Genomic DNA, 18,427 nt, shown 5'->3' on the forward strand with positions numbered 1-18,427 from the left:
AATAACATACATGGCTGCTGGCATGTTATTGAAAATGTGTGTTGCTCAATAGTGGACACTTTTCTGAACCAAAGTATGTGATCTTAAATCTTTGTGGACGTTATTATTTCTAGTATTGATTCCCTGAATTGACCTGTTGGTTTAAAAAACAAGAAGATGTAGTTTTAATGACAAATTGCGTTAAGGAATAGGCTGTTTCTTAAACAGCCCTCTGCAGGACATTTTTGTGCTCACACTGCGAGTAATTTCTATTGCACATTTTAGGGCTTGAGAAACCTTGCCTCGACTTGATGAGTTACCCCAGAAAGTAATCCTGTATGATATTATGGAATGAAAGTAGTAAGCATAGTACACCAGCTTTTTTATTTTTATACCACCTATGTCTGATGACATTCGCACGGCAAATAGAGATTTGTTTAGTCACTTCAGCAGTTCTGTGGTAAGCTCCTTCCAGTCAAGTTTATTATTGAATTGTAATCACAAAATTTAACACTATCAACTTCTTTATGTGCTTGTCATCATATTTTAGACATATACTGGCATGAAACATCCACAAGTTCTGAACTGCATATAGTACATTTTTTCAAGGTTTAGTGTAGCCGTACAGCATGTTCTGACACTACTACATCTGCATTTATTGTTGATGCTATTTAAGTATGAAGCCTGTACATAATGAGTAGTTTGTTAGATGAACAAAATTTTGTGAAGTTTTATGAAGGTTATCAAAATCCCACAGATTGGAAGTGTCCAAGGCATTGGAACCAGATCTCAAGAGGGTCTTAGTCAAATTTGGAAGCAAGCCAGACCTCACTTGCTTCATGAAACTACATACACAAAGAAACGGATGATGGTGATACATGTAGCTCAGGGTTAGTCCCTAAGAAACCAACAATTATTATGTGAGATACACAGAGCTAAACTGGCTGTGGCACAGTTATTGGTAGGGCTCCGTGGCAGACAGGTCCCAGCAGATGAACCAAAGTTTGTCCCACAACTCTCATGTCTCGTTCTGACCACCTTAATCAGTCATATGTGACTCTGACCCAAGAAGATTTAAGTTTGGTCAGTAGACACAAAAAGGAAGCACTCCAAACGGCATCACAAACAGTGTGGGGAGCAGAGCTGCAACTTTTCACACAAATTGCATTACTCTCTGCAGCAGAAAACTGACTGACATTGACTAACTATAACTGGATGACCCTTTGCTGTCACATGCTCAGCATGCAAATAGTTCATGTGGCTGCCGTTCCTTGAGATTCTGAAACAGTTGCAGATGGGTAAAACTTGTGTAAGCAGTGCTGTTCTGAGTTTTAGTGCTTGATGTATCTCATCCAAATCTTCAGTCCTTCATCCAAATCTTCAGACCTGGCAGGCTGGTGGCCCTGTTGCTACATCCTGTGATGTCTATGTCTTGACCTGGGTTGAAGCATAAAAGTGCACTAGAAGGAGCAGACTGAGCAATTCAGACAGTGTGCACACTCACACCAGAAAACATGACCCCTCAACAAAAAATGGTCCACCATGACATACCACAACCAGCTCACACAAAATTAGTAACATCTTCAAAAACTATAAGGAAAACAGCACACTACAAAATAAAATAAAAAGTACTATGACAGATGAGAAAGAGAAATACAGAAACACGTGAATAGATGAACTAACATGTATTAGCTGCAGCTCTAAATAAATTGGAATGACTGCAAAAAATTTCAACATAAGGTATAAAGAACATATAAGGGCATTGTGAAGAGTGAATGTACCCTCTCCACGTATGCTGAACATCTAATAAAGGAAAACCACCATCACACTGGAGTTAAAAAAGACATGGCAATCTTTTGCCATAATAACAAAATAAATGGAATGCTCACACTACACAAAGAGTATCTTATACAGAAGGCCAAAAATAAAAATGAAAATATTCTCAATTTCCAAAAGAGCAACAATAGAAGACCAGTATTTAAATTAAATTTCCCATAAAAATGTATTTTAAAAAATTTACTCATGTGCACACAGACTCATCACCCGCCATTCCTCCATCCCCATCCCGAAGACCCAACTCCACTCTCCCATGATCTATTAGTCAGTTCCCATGAGCTGTGACTCAGCTCCGGAGCAGTGCAAGCATGTGCAGTTTTCTGGATCGTAGGTTAGGGCAAATAAATATTTACTGAAAGAAAGGTGTACCATTTAGATTTATCATTTATAGAACAGTAAATGGGTGCATGAACGGGACACAAAAATGAATGTAAGTAAAAAACACAAACATAATTGTAAATAGAAATATGTAGATCCAAACAAACTATCAAAGAGTCACTACAAATCTCATATCAAAATATGTATAATTAAGTAATTTTATAACAATATTATGAAAAGAATAGTTGCTACTCACAATATAGTGGAGAAGCTGAAAATAAACTTTCAGCCAACAAGGCCTTTGTCAAAAAGAGACAACACACACACACACACACACACACACACACACACACACACACACACACACACAACCACAACTCACCCACGGCCTTGTTGGCCAAAAGTTTATTTGGTGGCAGTCTTTTTGTTGTGCCTATCTATGACTCAGCAGCTCTGCTATTTGGTGAGTAGCACCTATCCTTTTCATAATATTGTTACATTCTATGCCGGAGTTTGATTTGAGTAATTTTGCTTGTGTTACAGAGCACTGAAAATGCATAACATGACTAAGTGAAACATGTCTGGCACTCCAGAATTAATTTCAAGTGCAAAAGATGGAATTTTCCTTATCAATAAAACGTAATTGGAAGTTATTATTAGCAACTGTGGAAAATGGCTGCAAAACATTAACAATAAAATTAGTGCTGCCAACGCTTGAAAACCAAGAAATAAAATGTACCTGCATGAATTTGTTGATGCTTCCATATGATTACAGCAAGTGACTGGAAAGTTCAGGATTGAGAAGGTAGTTAGGCAAGGGGAATACCATTTTGTTGTTTTCTGTAGCTTTAGAAGAAGTTTTCATATCACTAGAATGGAGTGAATATTGATCTTACCTGAACCACCTTAAACTTAAAGATGATATTGTTTTGTTTTCCTCAGATCCAAGATAACATCAGCAAAGAATGGTAAAACTGAACAGAGCAAGTACAGCAGCAGGCCTGAAGATTAATTACGGTAAGAGAAAATAATGTACTGCACAATCAGTATTCCACTACGAAAATAGTAAAGATAAATTATGAAATTATAGAAACAGTTGATGAATGTATGAACTTAGGACAACTGAAAACAAGTGGGTAAACACTTGAAGAAATAATTAGTAGGGTAAAAGTTGCTAGCAGTCCATTTGGGAAACTAAATGCTGTACTCAGAAGTAAATTTCCAACTTCTCATAAAAAGGAAGTCTGTAACTAGTGAATATTGTGAGTGCTAACATTTATTATGCAAACATTTCCAGCACTGAGAATTGCTTAGTGAGCAGTGGAAAGATGTGAGTCGAGCATAACAAGAAGGGACAGAAAAACAAACAAATGGATCACAGAAAAGACAGGAGTTCATTTTTTGATAGTGACCTTTACAAATATGAAATGAAGATGGATTGGGCATATAGAGAGGCAAATGATGGAAAATTGGACTAGGGATATTCTGCACTGGATTCTCCATGACAAGAAAAGACCTAGAGGATGATCCAATTGAAGATCAAAGAAACAGTCTGAACAAATATGGATCCAAAAAACTGAAGATCATTGTTACGAAGAAGTCTGTAAGAGGTGAATAACCAGGAGTGGATAGTAAATGGCTGCTACTGCTGCTACTGATGATGATGATGATGATGATGATGATGATGATGATGATGATGACAGATAAAAATCAAGACAATCACTTGGATGTTTTTTGGGCATGTGGATTCAGAATCAAGATGATAGACTGACATTAAGAAATCAACAGATGTATGCAGCTAGAACAAAATACAGAGGGAAACGAAATTAAAATTTTATCCCTGTCTCCACAATGAGGAATGGACTATTGGTTCTGAGAATGAGGAAAGTGTCATATATTTTTATATGTGCGTCTTGGCAGTATTGTTATTTTACCTCCAGAAGGTAAGTATTGGCCAGAAATTCTGTCTCATAATTTTATGGTTTCTCAAGTGTATTTTCCATATATCATATATCCTTGCTGACTAGGTACTCGAGACAACTCAGTCAGTAGGCCACTTGCCCATGAAAGCAAAGGTCCTGGGTTCAAGTCCCAGACTGGCAAACAGTTTTAATTTACATTTGTGATCCAGAATGAATTTTCACTCTGCGGTGGAGAATGTATTGAAATGAATCTTTGTGGCAGATTAAAACTGTGTGCTGGACCAGGATTTGAACCTGGGACCTCGATCTAGCATACAGTTTTAATATGCTGGGGAGCTATATCTGTGCTCTTTAGAAACATTTGGCAACAGTATCCTCATTCAAAGCAGTCATGTCTCCCTAATTTCATTCTATATTTACTTGATGAAAGTTACATTTTTGACAATACTTGTACACATATGAGCATTGCGTGTATTGTGTAAATCTCTCAGTGACTTCTTTTCAGGAATACATTTCCCCTTTATTTCAGTGTAGGTACTTGAGATTTGTACACATTGTAACTATCATATTATGTTCTGTATAGTTCTCGATTTCAACAGTAGTGTATACCATTGACATTTCTTGTACATCTTCACTGTTTATGACATTGCTACACTAGTTTGTCAGTGAACATAACTCAACAAACATTCAAGATATGAAGTAAGTTTTATGTCCAGTTTTTATTTTGTTATTTACATGACAATATTCTTGAGTGTCACAACCTGAAATCATTCTTATGTAATAGATCCTGAGGTAAAACAACAGCACTGAGGCTAAATTAAAGTTATTTGTTTAGTATTGAGATAAACATTGCACTGGGTGGCCACACTGTGAACGCTGTTCTCAATGTGAAATGAGTTAGTTGCTCTTTGTAAGCTGCTGAAAATTGCTCTGATTGCTGTCAAGCAATTTGAAGCAGCTTCAAATGGGTGTGTCAGGCAATCTGCTGAGAGTTGTGTCACAGAGGTATCCTAAGTACTTCAGGTACTGTCATCTCTGATGGATACAGTCTCCTCTGCAGGAAGTACAGGATCTGTCACTGCTCTCAGCTGTGAGTGGCATGTGAATGGTAGGTCTAGACTCATGTACAGGGAAGGCAGTCACAAGGGAGAGCTTTGGATATTACATCACTCTCACTAACCAACAAATTTTAATTGCTGTCTTTCATTGTAACTGACCCAGTGAGAGACACTTCACATATTGAGAAGCCTGATGTGCCTCTTGCCAGGGTTCATCAGCAGTTCAAATGAATGGTGAATTGTGTTACCTCTTAGGAAATGACATTGAGGCATGTGAAGGGTCACCTGGTGCACACTGTTGCCAGCATGTTGAAGAGGCTATTTCAGCTATCATTATGGTTCAATGTACAACCAACTCCACATTGTGGTACACTCACAATGTGCAAATTGTTCTCAGAACGGATTGGGGTGCTCTGGTTCTGTGATGAATAGAATGTTTGAACCAGACACTTCATAGTTTCTGTAACAAGCTAGATTGCAGCATCCTGGTCATATCCCATCTCTTAGGGTTGAGATTTCTCATGACGACCTAATCAGGCCAGAGGCGCATTTCACATGCTGCTACCTAGATGGTGGACTCCATGTGGGATGGACAATAGTGTTTAGGTGACTGTCCATCAAGTACAGTTATAATTAGAGCTGCAGAAGACCCCAAAGTATTAGTGGAAGACCCAATGAAATGACCTCAACAGATGCAATGATTAAAATTCTAGTGCCCAACTTCTGAGGCATTTGCAACAAAGTCCAGATTTTGAAGCAGCTGTAAAAAGCAGTGTAGCTCATATAATGCTTGGCATGGAAAGCTGGCTAAAGCCCAAAATAGACAGCAGTGATTTTTTGGGGTAAATTTGAGGGTGTTTTGAAAGGACAGGTTAATGGGAAATGGTGTTGGTATGTTTAGTTCTTACAACAAGAAATTCAAATCCACTGAGATACTACAAAACAGGGCTAAGGGCGTATTACACTATCATATTTCTTTGACAAAGAAATATGATCAAATATTCATCAAATCTCTTTGAAAAAGATCTTTGATGTGACGCTAGAGAAGGGATATTACACTGTCATCATATTTTTCATCAGATTTCAAGTTGGCAGACAACTACTTGTTATTATGCACTGCAGTCGCTAATACCACAATCGCACTATGTGTATTTGGAAGAACAGTGGTGGAAAAGAAGGAAATTGCTTTCAGAAAAATTTGTTACAGTAGCTGCTAGTGGAGGACATCAAGTCTTATATATAAATTACTTATGAATGGATGAGAGTGTATTTCAGTATTTGATCAGTAAAGTGGATTCTCATATTACAAAACAGAATAGTCTCTTGAGAAATGCTATATGTGCAGAAGACAGGCAAAATATGACACTGGGATTTCTTGATACAGGAGAGAGCCACTCTAATTTACAACATAGCACTGGAATATCACATTGCACATTAACCAAAATAATTCCATAAATGTGTGAAGCTATTTATAAAGCACTGAAGGGGGAATCTGTGAAGGTAAATAATTGTTTAGTACACTATAAGGGCGATAAGAACTATTCTTATTTTTGAATAATTTCATAAATGGAATTAATGTTCCAATAACTACAAAAATAATAAAAAGTATGAAACAGATAAAGCACTTTTTAACTTGTGGCATCCAGATCTCAAAAATAAACAAAGTAGACTGGAAAGAAAAGAAAGAATTTTTTTATGTTATAGTATGACCACATCATCTATTCCAGCTTACTGAAAAGATGCCTGGTGTTTCCAGATGTAGAGGTGGATGGCTGTAGCTGGGATTTTGGACATGAAGTTGCCTCAGCATATTCCACTTGCCAATCAGCACACAATTAATTGCATGTACTGTGCCCCTTACTCACCCCCTTCCTAGTCACAGCAAGTTTATATATCTACATCTACATCCATACTCCGCAAGCCACCTGACCAACTTTGAAGCAATGTTACAAACATGCTACAGAGACATCAAATACATGTAGTGACACCAGCAGTCCAAGCAGTTACATTTCACATTGCAGTGAACAGAAAATGAACGACTTTTATGATCAAATCTATGGTGAGGCCATAGATTTGATCATTTTTATTTGACAACAGGTGAGATTTGACAAAGTTCCCTATTACACCATCAAATATTTGACATATCAACTTTGACAAAGAAATATTATAGAGTAATACAGGCCTAACCAGGCACAATGAAATTACACAGAGAAATGGGGCATTAAGGATCACAGATTTGTTTGCCACTTGGGACCGCATCATGGTCATGCTGGATAAATTGAACTGGTACATGCCTGTAAATAGATTCAACCTATCCCATAAAGCTTCCCTAGGAAGTTTCAAGAACTAGCTTTAAGTGAAGCTAGGAATATACTACAACCCCCTACATATTGCTCCTGTAGGGGTTGTAAGGATAAGCTTAGACTAATAACAGCACACGCAGAGGCATTAATCATTTATTCTTCCCACATTCTGTACACAGATGGAATGAGAAGAAGTCCAAATGACTGGTGCAGTGCAAAGTACCCTCTGCCATGCACTTCAAAGTGGTTTGAAGAGTATAGCTGTAAATGTAGGGTAGCAGAAATAATCCACAATAATTTCATTCAATCTAATTGACATCCATTGTTCCAGAATGCTAGCACAGCTTCTGAGGTCAAACATAATGAGGTAGCTCAAACACAAAGACTTTTCACAGATGATTCCATTATCTATAATCTGAAAAAAAGGTGCAGAATTATCCAGTCAGATTTTGGAAAAATCTCAAGGGTGGTGGAAAGATTGGCAGCTTGTCTTAGAGAAACATAAAACTGTGCACTTCACAAAATGCAGGAAAGTAGTTTTCTATGACTACAACATCAATGAGTCACAACTTGAATCAGCCAACTCACAGAAATAACTTGGTGCAACAGTTTCTGTTGACATGAATTGGAATGATTGCATTGGTTCAGTCATAGATAAGGCAGATGGTAGACTTTAGTTCATGGACAGGAGGAGGAGGAGATTAGTGTTTAACATCCCATCAACAATGAGGTCATTAGAGACAGAGCACCAGCTCGGATTAGGGAAGGACTGGGAAGGAAACCAGCCATGCCCTTTCAACAGATCCATCCTGGCATTTGCCTGAAATGATTTAGGGAAATCACGGAAAACCTAAATCAAGATGGCCGGAGACGGGTTTGGACCATCATCCTCCCAAATGAGAGTCCAGTGTGCTATCCACTGCACCACCTCGCTTGGTATATGGGCAGGATACAAGGAGGATGCAGATAATTTACAAATGACTTTTGTGTCCCATCTCAAAATGTTGCTGAAGTGTGTGGGGTCCCTTGCCAAGTAGGACTAAGAACAGCAGTATGCATGGTCACATGTATCTCTGACTCTTGAGAGAGCAGTTCAGAAATGCTGAAAAATCATAAACTGCTTCAAGATGTATGTCAATTATCCCACGAAAATCTGCTTACAGAGTTTTAAGAACCAACTTTAAAAGAATAGAGATATATTTATGCATTATTCATAATGCTTTTAGAAGATGCACAAAGATATTATACTAACTGCATCATACAAAGAAGCATTTTGGAGTCATTTTTCCTGTCCTCAATACATTATTGGAATGAGAAACTCTAAAATGGGGTAAAATGCTAAATATTCTCTGCCATGCACTTTACAGTGGTTTGTAGAGAATGTATGTAGATGGAGATGTATTTACATTTGACCTAAGACACTGCAAGGACATAACTGGTAGCTGTGCCAAAAGTGTACAGAGAAAGATGCAAACTTCAGAATATGATTTTCCAAAGTTGATAATTTGGATTACCCTCTCTTACAAGGTAATTTGTAAATGTTCATTTTCTGTCAGTAAAATATTTTTAAAATATTTTTTAGTTTTGCATGTTTATCAAAATATCCGCCTCCCCTTCCCCTTGCCACCCACATCTGTCTTTTGGTTGTCCCACATAAAGTGATGGGTTGACTGAACTGTTACAGTTTTTTTTACCTTTATATCTAAGTGAAAAGTTTTGTTGAATGAAGCTGGTGGAACACACAGTGGGTACCCCACTATTGCAATTGTGCCTTCACCAATAAATATGCTATTTTTACTGTTTGCTGAACATGAACTTGTGATGCTAGTCATTTGTCTATGAATCTGTAACATGTATGTATATGAGGATAGATTAAGTAGAAGTGAACCAACCAGCTGCATAGAAAGGAAAATAAACTGCACACTCTTGGACAAAAGGCCATATTTACAATTAAATCTCTCTCTCTCTCTCTCTCTCTCTCTCTCTCTCTCTCTCTCTCTCTCTCTCCCTCTCTCTCCCTCTCTCCCTCCCTCCCTCTCTCTCTCTCTCTCTCTCTGCATTGTGTGTGTGTATGTGTGTGTGAGTGTGTGTATGTGTGTGTTAATTCATTCATTCATTCTTAAGCTGCATAAGTTCTCAGCCCTTCTACACCCTTGGTCACTGCTTGGTGCCTCTTCTGTTTGGTGATTAGGGATGCATCCTCATTACATTCTATCCAGAATTTTCCATTAGTCTTCTATATCGTTATTGAAAATCCAAGAAATGCCAAAGTATGTCCCTGAAAGCAGTCTTTATCCCTCAGCTAGTTTTTGCCAGGAATAAATAAATCACAATTATTTGTGTGTTCTATCAATAATTATTACCTATCACTATGATATGGAACAAGTTAATTTTACAGTTGTAATACACTTTATCAATGAAAAAATGTGACAAGATACAAATTTATTTATTTTTCAAATTACTGTTTGGATGATGTGCACAAACTTCTGTTTCCATAAGGCTGCCAGATCCCTGTATTTGAGCATTTTATCATTAAAAATGGTGATTATTATTGCTATTATTTTAATTTACAGTAACTCCCACCCCCAATTCTTTAAAGAATTTAACTCTCATGTATAAAATGTCACATCTTCTGAACTGTGTGTCCTGCAATTATATAATTTTGCAGGTACATTTTGTGGTGTACAGGGTGTTCAGAAATTCCTGTTACATACTTATTGGACTTGTAGAGGGGACTGATCTACGATGGTTTCAGTTCAGATGTTTAACTCCTCCACTTCTGCTTGAGGAACTAAATTAAGCATGACACAGTACAATTATTTGGTATCAGTTCGAAAGGAAGCATAACAAAACATCCGTTTACCTATGAAGCACATTTCTACATCTACCTCTACATCTACATCTAAACCCTGCAAACCACCATAAGGTGCATGGCAGAAGGTACATCCCTTTGTCCTATTTATTAGGGTTTCTTCCTGTTCCATTCATGTATGGAGTGCAGGAAGAATGGTTGTTTTGAAGCAGTAACTATTCTAATGTTATCTAATCTGATCCTCAAAATCCTGTGTGAGCGATACATAGGGGGTTGTCGTATATTCCTAGAATAATAATTTAAAGCTGGTTCTTGAAACTTTGTTAATAGACTTTCTTGGTATAGTATATGTCTGTCTTCAAGAGTCTTCCAGTTCAGTTCTTCAATATCTCTGTGACACTATTCCAGAAATTAACAAAAAAACACTCGTGCTGTCTTCTGTGTATATGTTCAATTCCCCAGTTGGTCCTATCTGGTATAGATCTCACACCCTTGAGCAATATTCTAAGATGGGCTGCATGAGTGATTTGTAAGCAATCTCCTTCATATACTGATTGCACTTCCCCAGTATTCTACAAATAAGTGGAAGTCTACCACTTGCTTTACCCATGACTGAACTTATGTGATCATTCTATTTCATATCCTTACAAAGTGTTACACCAAGCTGTTTGTATGAGTTGGCTGATTCCAGCAGTGACTCACTGATATTATCGTCATAGGATAGTACATTTTTTCATTTTGTGAAGTGCAAAATTTTACGTTTCTGAGCACTTACAGCAAGTTGTCAATCTCTGCAGCACATTGAAATCTTATCAAGACCTGACTGAATATTTATGCAGCTTCTTTCAGATAGTACTTCATTATAGTTAACTACATCATCTGCAAAAAGCCTGATTTTACTATTAATATTGTCTGCAAGGTCATTAATATGCAACATGAATAGAAAGGGTCACAACACACTTCCCTGGAGCACACCTGAAGTTACTTCTACATCTGACTGTGATTCTCCATCTAAGATAATGTGCTGTCTCCTTCCTACCAAAAGGCCCTCAATCCAATCTCAAATTTCACTTGATATCCCATATGATCATACTTTTGATAATAAGTGTAGGTGTGACACAGAGTCAAATACTTTTTGGAAATTAGAAACACTACCTCTACCTGACTGCATTCATCCAGAGCTTTCAGTGTGTCATGTGAGAAAAGTGCAAGTTGGATTTTACATGATTGATGTTTTCAGAATCTATACTGATTGGCACTGAGGAGGTCATGCTGTTCAAGATACCTCATTATGTTTGAGGTCAGAATATGTTCTAAGATTCTACAACAAACTGATGCCACTGTTTTTGGATGGTACTGTAGACGGATGTGACATGTATATTTTTTCTAAGAACTGGGCATGGTTTTTTGTTCAAGGGATCTAAGATAGATTATAGTTAGAAGAGGGGCTAACTCAACCCTAAATTCAGTATGGAATCTGACAGATTCCATCAGGTCCTGGAGCTTTGTTCAGTTTTAATGATTTCAGCCGCTTACTAACACGAATAACACATGTACTTATTTCATTCATCTTCTCAATTGTATGAGGATTAAATTGGGGCAATTCTCCTAGGTTTTCCTTTGTAAAGGAACAGTTTAAAATGGAGTTAAGCATTTCAGCTTTTGCTTTGCTACCCTCAATTTCAGTTCCTGTCTCATTAGCTAGGGACTGGACACTAATTTTGATGCCACTAATGATCTTCTCATATGAACAGAATTTCTTTGAATTCTGTGAAAGATTACTTGACAATATTGTGCTACAGTAGTCACTGAAGGCATCACGCACTACTCTCTTGACTGCCAAATGTAGTTCATTCAGCATCTCCCTGTCCTTTGTTTTGCACCTATTATGCAGTAATCACTGTTTCCTTAGAAGTTTCTTTACAGTGACTGTTTACCATGGAGGTTCCCTCCCATTATGAATTGTTCTACTGAGTACATATCTACTCTATGCACAGTCTAATATTCTTTTAAACCTGAGCCAGAGTTACTCTACATGCACCTGCCCTGTGCTGAAAGTTTCATGTTCTTCATGGAAATATAATATTACTTATTTTTTATCTAGTTTACTGAACACAAATATCCTTCTGCTTGTTTTAATTGTCCTTTTTACTTTGGTAATCATTGTTGCCACAACTGCGTCGTGGTCACCAGTTTTGATGACTTTCAAATAACTTCTGGGAATTCAGCCAGGTAACACTTTTAGCGACCGCCGATATTTCAGCGGGAGAACACCCCGCCATTTTCAAGGCAAACAGTTTGCCTTGAAAATGGCGGGGTGTTCTCCCACCGAAATATCGGCGGTCGCTGAAAGTGTTACCTGGTTGAATTCCCAGAAGTTATTTGAAAGTTGTATATGCCAGGAGAAACTCAGGTCTCACAGTTTTAATGAGGAAATCCTCAAAGAAGTCAGGTCTATTTGTTTGTATTGACACTTAAACATTATGTATTTACATTATTCCAAAACAAAAAAGAACCCAGCATACTGTACATACAGAATGGTAATGATGCACTACAACAGCAGTTTGATGTGATGACCACCAATGTTGTTATAGATATTGTGCACCTCATCCTCTCTACCATATTGCATACCGGCACAAGCAACTGTGAGACTTCTCTCTTTCCCACAGCAGATGTGGATGCATTACACATCTGAATTGAAACTCTTGTATAATAGAAATGGTACATTTCTGGACATGGGTTCCTATTCAAAATATTATGTACTCACTCCCCTTCACAAGTCCTAGAACTTTGAAAGGGAATTTCTGAACATCATTTGCGTGAATACAGTCTGCAAAATGTGTTGTAAATTCAGTTAGTAGTAAAGAAGTAATAAATAGAGAAGTAATAAATTAATAAAACTTCATGCAGTTCCATTGCATGAACAGTGAAAATATGGTAAGTGATAAACCTTTTCCTTTCATCATTTTGTGGAAACTGTCAATGAGAAAAGGTTTTTTAAAGTTTTGAAATTAGTCATAAAGTTTGCTGGAATTTGCTAAGTGCTTTCATTTTCAAGGACTGGATGAATATACTTATGGTCTCTCTAATTTGTGCACCATGATTTAACAATATGAATTAGGATATATTGACACTCACCACATAGAAGAGGCACTGAGTATCATATAGGCACATTTAAAAGTAGCCTGTTGAATACCCAAGAGCTTACTTTTAAATTTGCTTATCTCTCGCTCATGACATCCTCTATGTGGTATGTGGCAGTCTATCCTAATTGATTGATGTTGCAAAATTATATTACATATTCAAAGTTTGTGCAACTTGAAGTATTCTAGTGCCTTATTCGCTTGCTTTAAATACAGAGAACTATAAAACTGCGCACTTCACAAAATGCAGAAAAGAAGTTTTCTGACTAGAACATCAATGAGTCACAATTGAAATCGGTCAAACCACAGAAATAACTTGGTGCAACAGTTTCTGTTGCCTTGGATTGGAATGGTTGCGTTGGTTCAGTCATAGATAAGGCAGATGGCAGACTTTGGTTCATGGAGAGGATACTGGGGAGATGCAGGTAATTTACAAATGACTTGTGTGTCCCAACTTAGAATGTTGCTCAAGTGTGTGAGGTCCTTACCAGATAGGACTATGAAGAGTAGTATGAATGCTCACAAGTATGTTATACTCTTGAGAGAGCAGTTCAGAAATGCTGAAAAATCATACTTGGAAGCTGCTTCAAGATGTATGTCAATTATCCTGTGAAGGTCTGCTTACAGTTTCAAGAACCAGCTTTAAAAGAATAGAGATATTTTTATACGCTCTTCATAATGCTCCCAGAAGATGCACAAAAATTATATTATACTAACTGCATCATACAAAGAAGCATTTTGGAGACATTTTTCCTGTTCTCAGTACATTAATGGAATGAGAAGAAACTCTCAAATGGGGTAAAATGCCAAGTACCCGCTGCCATGCACTTCACAGTGGTTTACAAAGAATGTATGTAGATGGAGATGTATTTATATGTGACCTAAGACACTGCATGGACATAACTAGTAGCTGTGCCAAAAGTATGTATAGAGAAAGGTGCAAACTTCAGAATATAATTTTCCAAAGTTGATAATTTGGGTTACTCTCTCTTACAAGGTAAAAAAGCAGCATATAGGTTCCTTGTAGGTATGAGAATTACTGTACAAGCCAGATCATTCAAGAATGATGCAGTGAGCATAGTTATCACACAAGATTAGATAAGCCATAAAAATCTGCTGTTGCCAACTAATGTCTAGTTATGGGAGTGGCATGAGCTACTGCTGTGTCAGCCTCTTTCCTTCTGTAAAGAAGTATTCAGAATACATACAGAGGAAGAACTAGTCAGCAGGAGACGCCTGTGGAGCATGAGGGAGTCAACACTTACCTTAGTAAGGCTGATTGGTCACATAGCAATGAATCCAGTGAGAACAAAGGGGGTAGGAAGGATGTTTAGGCTGGACACTAACAACTTGCCTGGGCACATATTCTGGGATATGTGACTTTAAATCAGGTTTCCTGTGCTGCACAGCGTAGGGTTCCTAGTTCATTTCTCTATTGGGGGTTCTGGATGCCAACGTCTCTTGCGATATTATGCCATAGGGCTGGTCAGTTTTCTCAGTTAATGGGACAGTACTGTGAAGGTCTAAGTAGTCCAATCCATGTGGCTACATCCAGGACCACTGTAGGAGTTGATGAGCAATCAAACCCTGGCCAGATAGTATGGGGAGACTTGTTATTTGATTGGAGTGTATAGCTGATAAGTGGATCCTGTTAACTAATGAGTTAATTTCAGCTTCCGACTAATACGGTCCACCAGGTTATCTACAGTTCTATCATAGTAGGTAATGAAGAAACGGCTGAGGTGTCATTTGATGAAATGCAGCAGATGAAGCAGGACACTGTCTACTATAATATACACTGACAGGAAAAAAATTGCAACACCAAGAAGGATTTGTGCAACATAAACAAAAGTTGGCAGGCATGTTTCTACATCTGACAGATAATTTCCATTCAGATTTCAAGTCAGTCACAGAAGAGTGGCAATAGTAGTGCCACTGTGAGGATGCGAATCAGGTTTACTTCAAATGCATGGTGCAATGTTTGTGATCATTATTTACCTTTGATATTGTGGTTTGGAAGTGTACCAAGGGTGGCAATCCATAAAAGACATTCAGCACAATATGGGGACATAGTTTGTCACAACAAAGTGTTTTCCAGTGGACTGAAGAGTTAAAAAGTGGTTGAATGAGCATAAAGTGTGAAGAAACAGTGGGGCATCCAGCTGTAGCCACAACTGATGCCAATATTGAACAAGTTCATCCCTTGATGCTGAAAGCAGGGGAGTGATTGTTGATAGTTGTCAAATGTCAGGCAGAATAGTCACAGTTCAGCATATAAAATCATGCATAATTGGCTCAACTTTCACAAAGTCAGTGTGAGATGGGTTTCGAAACAACCTGATGAAGAGCACAAGCATAGCTGCATGAAAATCTGTCAGCACCTACCTACCTGTCCATCAAGCTAACGAAAGTGAAATGTTTCTGAAATGAATCATCACTGGAGATGGTCCACTTAAAGATGCTTTATGAGGCTATTGATTCAACCCTGATCAGCAGCTGAAGGAAGTGGCTTGCTGTGGAACCAAAACCATTTCTTTCAGAGGCTATCGGAAAGCTTGTGCAGTGGTGGGCCAAGTGTAGTGAAAAGCTGGGTGATTGTGTTGACAAATGATATCAATAATACTCTGTACTGTTCACTTACCCTTGTGTGTTAGGTTTCCCTACATATGCATCTACATCTGTACTCTGCAAACACCAGTGAAGTGCATGGCATAGGGTAATTCCCATTGTGCCAGTTATTAGAGCTGCTTTCTGTTCTATTCATGTATGGAGCCCTAGGAGGATGACTACCTGAATCCATCTGGGCCCATGTAATTAATCTGATCTTGTCCTCATGATCCTTATGGGAACAATAGATAAGCAGTTGTAGTACATTCCTATATTCATCATACCAAAAGCTGGCCTTTGAAACATCACAAGGAGTTACTGTGAGATAATGTTTTCTGTCTTCAAATATCTGTCAGGTCAGTTTCTTCAGTATCTCCATGACATTCTCCATGAGTCAAACAAAAATGTAAGAAATGATGCTATCCATTTTTGTATGCAATATCCCCTGTTAGTTCTATCTGGTATGGGTCATACACACTTGAACAATGTTCTAGGTTGAATCAACAAATGTCTTGTAAGAAATCTCTTTTGTAGACTGATTGTATTTCCTTGTTTCCCTAGTAATCTGCCAATAAACTGAAGTTTGCCACCTATTTTATTACAACTGAGCATGTGTAATCATTCCATTTCACATCCCTACATTTGCTACACCAAGGTATTTGTGTGAGTTGATGGATTCCTATATTGTGAAATGTTGATATTGTAGTCATTTTGAAAAGGCCACAATTTTATGCTACCGAATGGCACCTCTCTGAAATTTTATCAAGATCCTAGCGATGTAATTCTGGAGCTCTTTTAGATAGTACTTCGTTATGAGTAAGGGGTGCATCATTTGCAAAATGTCTGAGGCTACTGCTAACATTGTCTGCAAGATCAGTAATATACAACATGAACAGCAAGGATCTACATCTACATCTACATCTACATGGTTACATGGTTACTCTGCAATTCACCCTTAACTGCATGGCGGAGTGTTCATTGAACCATTTTCATACTACTTCTCTACCATTCCACTCTTGAAAGATGCTTGGGATAAAGGAACTCCTAAATCTTTCTGTTCAAGCTCTGATTTCTCTAACTTTATTATGATGATTATTTCTCGCTATGTAGGTGGGCGTCAACAAAATATTTACACATTTGGAAGAGAAAGTTGGTGATTTGAAATTTTGTAAATAGATTTTGCCGCAAAGAAAACTGCCTTTGTTTCAGTGACTGCCACCCCAAATCACGTACCATATCAGTGACACTCTCACCCCTATTGCGATATAACATGAAACAAGCTGCCCTTCTTTGCACTTTTTCGATGTCCTCCGTCAATCCTCCCTGGTGAGGATCCCATACCGTGCAGCAGTATTCCAGCAGAGGACGGACAAGTGTAATGAAGGCTGTCTCTTTAGTGGGTTTGTTGCATCTTCTAAGTGTTTTGCCAATGAAGGGCAGTCCTTGTTTTGCCTTCCTCACAATATTATCAATGTTGTCTTCCCAATTTAAGTTGCTTGTAATTGTAATTCCTAGGTATTTACTCAAATTGACAGCCTTTAGATTTGTGCAATTTATCGTATACCCAAAATTTATCGGATTTCTTTTAGTACCCATGTGGATGACCTTGCACTTTTCCTTGTTTAGTGCTAATTGCCTTTTTTTTTGCACCATACAGAAATTCACTCTAGATCATTTTGTAATTGGAATTGACCATCTGATGATTTTACTAGATGGTAAATTACAGTGTCATCTGCAAACAATCTAAGGGGGCTGGTCAGATTATCACCTAGATCATTTATATAAATCAGGAACAGCAGAGTGCCTATGACACTACCTTGCGGAATGACAGATATCACTTCTGTTCTACTTGATGATTTACCATCCATCACTATGAACTGTGACCTCTCTGAGAAGAAATCATGAATCCAGTCACACAACTGAGACGATACTCCAGATGCATGCAATTTGATTAATAGTCACTTGTGAGGAATGGTATCAAAAGCCTTCTGGAAATCTAGGAATATGGAATCAATCTGAGATCCCTTGTCTACAGCACTCATTACTTCATGGGAATAAAGAGCTAGCTGCGTTGCACAAGAACAATATTTTCTGAATCCGTGTTGATTATGTATCAATAAGTCATTTTCTTCAAATTGATTCATAATGTTCGAGTACAGTATATGCTCCAAAATCCTACTGCAAATTGAGGTCGGTGATATGGGTCTGTAATTCAATGGTTACTCCTATTTCCTTTCTTGAATATTGGTGTGACCTGTGCTACTTTCCAGTCTTTAGGAACAGGTCTTTCATCAAGCGAGCGGTTGTATATGATTACTAAGAAAGGCACTATTGTGTCTGCGTACTCTGAGAGGAATCTGATTGGTATACCATCTGGTCAGGAAAAATTGCCTTTCTTAAGTGATCTGAGTTGTTTTGCAACATCTAAGATATCTACTTTTATGTCACT

General features: G+C 37.9%; 1 protein-coding gene across 4 annotated transcripts in view; it reads right to left on the reverse strand.

The window, feature by feature from the left end:
- LOC126175987 (troponin I 3-like) overlaps positions 1–18,427 on the reverse strand; it is a 132,122-nt gene that overhangs the window by 20,088 nt on the left and 93,607 nt on the right. The gene's annotated exons all lie outside the window — the stretch shown is intronic.

This window comes from Schistocerca cancellata, chromosome 3, assembly GCF_023864275.1.
Source record: "Schistocerca cancellata isolate TAMUIC-IGC-003103 chromosome 3, iqSchCanc2.1, whole genome shotgun sequence".
NCBI lineage: Eukaryota > Metazoa > Arthropoda > Insecta > Orthoptera > Acrididae > Schistocerca > Schistocerca cancellata.